Consider the following 4,398-nt stretch of genomic DNA (forward strand, 5'->3'; position numbering starts at 1 on the left):
GAGTACTGATTTCTCAGGATCTATGCTCCCAAACTGCGTGAAAATGTAATCACATGTCAGTTCTAGTATAATATATTTGTCCAATGAATACCCGTTTATCATCTGCATTTCTTCTTGGTGTAGCAATTTTAAAATTTTAATGGCCAATAGTGTACTTCCATCAGAAATATTTCTAGGGCATATCCAAGAAATGGCCCGTAACCTTCTCTTAATGTGGATGTCGTGTAGTGAGCTGACGTAGCATTTTCTAACTCTCGGTAGCGCGTTGTGTAACTACTCGCTAAGTTTCCACTCTTAATTTTCTCCGCAGAGAGAGGCCTTAATAAAGCACGATGTACGACTGCGCCACAGGCGACAGCACGTAGTTGCGAGCTAATGTCAGGTCCGCAGCACCTTCACCGGCTAATATCAAGGGGCTCCAGTCGTCACTCGCACGAGGAACGTCAGGCGGGGCACGTTCGCGTGACGCCGGGTCTTGTGGTGGGGCGAGGCGGGGGAGGTGTCGAGAGCTAATCTGGCGAGTCACAGCCGTGGCAGCGTCATTACCTCGCGGATTACCGTAATCTGCCTGTCAGCGGAACGCGGTACCCGCTCCCAGGAGTCGCCCGCACGCGAGTCCAACCACTTCCCACCTTCGCTCTTCTCCCTGTCGTGGTGTCGCCTAGCATGACCCACAAAAGCTTTCACTGAAAACAGCAAGTGTCTCTCTTTCTCTCTCTCGCTCTTTCTCTCTCTCTTGCTCTCTCTCTCTTGCTCTCTCTCTCTCTCTCTCTCTCTCCCTCTCTCCCTCACACACACACACACACACACACACACACACACACGCACACACACACACGCACCAGTCTTCCGGCTGCTTTGATACGGGCCCCTACGAGGGCACTTGTTTCTTTCCTCGGCGATTCTGCAGAGAACTTCCTCATTCCTTAACTTACGAGTCCACCTTATTTTCAACATACTTCTGTAGCAACACATCACAAATACCTCGATTCTCTTCTGTTCCGGTTTTCCCACAGTCCATGTTTCACTACATACAATGCTGTGTTCCAAACGCATATTCTCAAAAATTTCTTCCTCAAATTAAGGCCTATATTTGATACTAGTAGACTTCTCTTGGCCAGGAATACCCTTTTCCCCATTTCTAGTATGCTTCTCAAATTCTCCTTGCTCCGTCCGTCATTGGTTATTTTTGCTGCCTAGTTAGTAGAATTTCTTACCTTCATCTGCTTCGTGACCATCAATCCTGATGTTAAGTTTCTCGCTGTTCTCATTTCTACTACTCCTCATTACTTTCGTTTTTCTTCGAGTTACTCTCAATCCATATTTTGTACTCATTAGGATGTTCATTCCATTCACATATCATGTAATTCTTCTTCACTTTCACTCAGGATAACAATGTCATCAGCGAATCTTATCATTGATATCCTTCCACCCAGAATTTTATTCCCACTACTGAACCTTTCTTTTATTTCCGACATTGCTTCTTCGATGTGCATACTGAATAGTAGGGAGGAAAGACTACATCCCTGTCTTACACCCTTTATTATATGAAAACTTCGTTCTCAGTCTTCCACTCTTAATGTTTACTCTTGGTTCTTGTACGTTTTCTATATTATCCGTCTTTCCCTATATCTTATATCTATTTTTCTCAGAATTTCGAATATCTTGCACTGTTTTACACTGTCGAACTTTTTTTCCAGATCGCCAAATCCTATAAATGTGTCTCGAGTTTTCTTCAGTCTTGCTTCCATTATCAACCGCAACGTCAGAACTGCCTCTCTGGTACCATTACCTCTCCTGAAGCCAAACCGATCGTTTTTTGATTAGATTAGATTAGATTAGTTTTCATTCCATAGATTCGTGCTGAGGAGATCCTCGTGGATGTGGAACATGTCATTTTTTTTAAAAGCTGAAATATGCAATACTAATAGTATGAATATATACAATACATCATTTGTTTCTACTAAAAGATTCGTCAATGGAGTAGAAGGAGTTGGCCACTAGTAAGTCTTTCAGGCTCCTTTTAAACTGATCTTTATTCCTAACTAAATTTTTTATGTTTACTGGCAAATTATTGAAGATCAGTGTTCCTGAGTAGTGGACCCCTTTTTGAACTAAAGTAAGTGCTTTTAAGCCCTTGTGCAGATCATTTTTGTTCCTGGTATTGTATGTATGAACTGAGCTGTTTGTTGGAAAAAGAGATATATCATTTAGGACAAATTTCATTAATGAGTAAATATACTGAGACGCAGTAGTTAGTATACCCAGTCATGAAACACATCCTCAGTTTCCTTTTTCCTTCTCCTGTATCCTATTCTTGTCAGGAACTTGGATGCATGAGCTTTTAAGCTCATTTTGCGGTAACACTCGCACTTATCGGCCCTTGCTATCTTCGGGATTGTGTGGAAGATGTTTTTCCGGAAGTGTAATGGCATATCATCAGTCTCATACATTCTACATATCATAGTAAACGGACCCGCTTTTGGTTGCCACTTTCCCCAATGATGAAACTTCCTGGCAGATTAAAACTGTGTGCCCGACCGAGACTCGAACTCGGGACCTTTGCCTTTCGGGGGCAAGTGCTCTACCAACTGAGCTACCCAAGCACGACTCACGCCCCGTCCTCGCAGCTTTACTTCTGCCAGTATCTCATCTCCTACCTTTCAAACTTTACAGAAGCTCTCCTGCGAACCTTGCAGAACTAGCACCCCTGAAAGAAAGGATATTGCGGAGACATGGCTTAGCCACAGCCTGGGGGATGTTTCCAGAATGAGATTTTCACTCTGCAGCGGAGTGTGCGCTGATATGAAACTTCCTGGCAGATTAAAACTGTGTGCCCGACCGAGACCCGAACTCGGGACCTTTGCCTTTCGCGGGCAAGTGCTCTACCATCTGAGCTATTTGATCGAGACGTGGCTGCACGATCCGTTACAGCCATGCGGATAAGATGCCTGTCATCTCGGCTGCTAGTGACACGAGGCCGTTGGGATCCAGCAATGCGTTCCGTATTACCCTCCTGAACCCATCGATTCCATATTCTGCTAACAGGCATTGGATGTCGACCAACGAGAGTAGCAATGTCGCGATACGATAAATCAAAATCGCGATAGGCTACAATCCGACCTTTATGAAAGTGGGAAACGTGATGGTAGGCATTTCTCCTCCTTACACGAGACATCACAACAACGTTTCACCAGGCAACGCCGGTCAACTGCTGTTTGTGTATGAGAAACCGGTTGGAAACTTCGCTCTACCAGCTTTATATCGTAAAATTATTTTTCACCCTGAAGTGGCGTGCGGGCTAGTTTAAAAACTTCCTGGCAGATTAAAACTGTGTGCCGAATCGGGACTCGAGCCTGGGACATCAGCTTTCCCGGACACATGCTCACCGACTGAAGTATGGAAATATGTCTCACTACCTGTGCTCACACCTTAGCATCCTCCACTACCTCATGAGGGGAATCGGGTGAGGACAGGTCATGAGTTTTGTTTGGATACGTCCTTTTGTACAGCACTTGCTCACGGAAGGGGAAGGTCCCATGTTCGAGTCCCGGTCTGGTGCACAGTTTCAGTTTGCTCGTAACCCTCAGTATTTTGTTAGTTTCCATGAACATGCGTACACCCCTGGTACACATCGAAACCATTGCGCTACAGCGCTGTAGCACGTGGCTAGAGGACACAAAACAAAATGATGCATCTCATTTCATCGGTAGGATGTGTGGAGATTTAGATATATACCAACTATTTCAGCCATTTACTTGTAAGTAAACAAAATTTAAATTACGTACTCTATATTTTCGAGGTGATCATTAAAATGTTATGACTGCTTTTGGTCTCCAGTCCGAAGACTGGTTTGTTGGAACTCTCCTCGCTAGTCTAGCCTGTGCAAGCCTGTACTTCTCCGCGTAGCTACTGAAACCGACACCCCTTTATTATACTGAAGCCCCCCCCCCCTCCCTCACCTCCTACATTACGAAACTCAATATACTTTGATACATCAGGATGTGTCCTATCAACTCATCCCTTATTTTTGTTAAGATGTGCCACAAATTTCTTTTTCCCCAATTCGGTTTAGTAGCTTTTATTAGTTATTCGTTCTACCTACGTAATCTTCTCTGGGAGCACATTTCAAAAACTTCTGTTTCTCCTTGTCTCTCATCACCCATATTTTACTTCTGTACAAAGCTATAGTCCAGACAAATGTCTTTACTAGAGACATCCAAGCTTTTAAATTTATATTCAATATTAACAAATTTCTCTTTTTCAGAAATAAGTTTCTTGCTAATGTCAGACTCCAGATTATATACTCTCTACTACAGCCATCGTCAGTTATTTTTCTACCCCATAAACAAAGCTCATCAACTACTTTAAGCGTCTCAGTTTTGAACCTTATTTCCG

General features: G+C 43.6%; 1 non-coding gene across 1 annotated transcript; it reads right to left on the minus strand.

The window, feature by feature from the left end:
• Positions 1-2,533: 2,533 nt before the first annotated feature.
• On the minus strand, positions 2,534-2,606 carry Trnas-cga (transfer RNA serine (anticodon CGA)). The gene has a single exon. It is a non-coding gene; the product is annotated as a tRNA-Ser (tRNA).
• Positions 2,607-4,398: the final 1,792 nt, after the last annotated feature.

This window comes from Schistocerca nitens, chromosome 4 (genome assembly GCF_023898315.1).
Source record: "Schistocerca nitens isolate TAMUIC-IGC-003100 chromosome 4, iqSchNite1.1, whole genome shotgun sequence".
NCBI lineage: Eukaryota > Metazoa > Arthropoda > Insecta > Orthoptera > Acrididae > Schistocerca > Schistocerca nitens.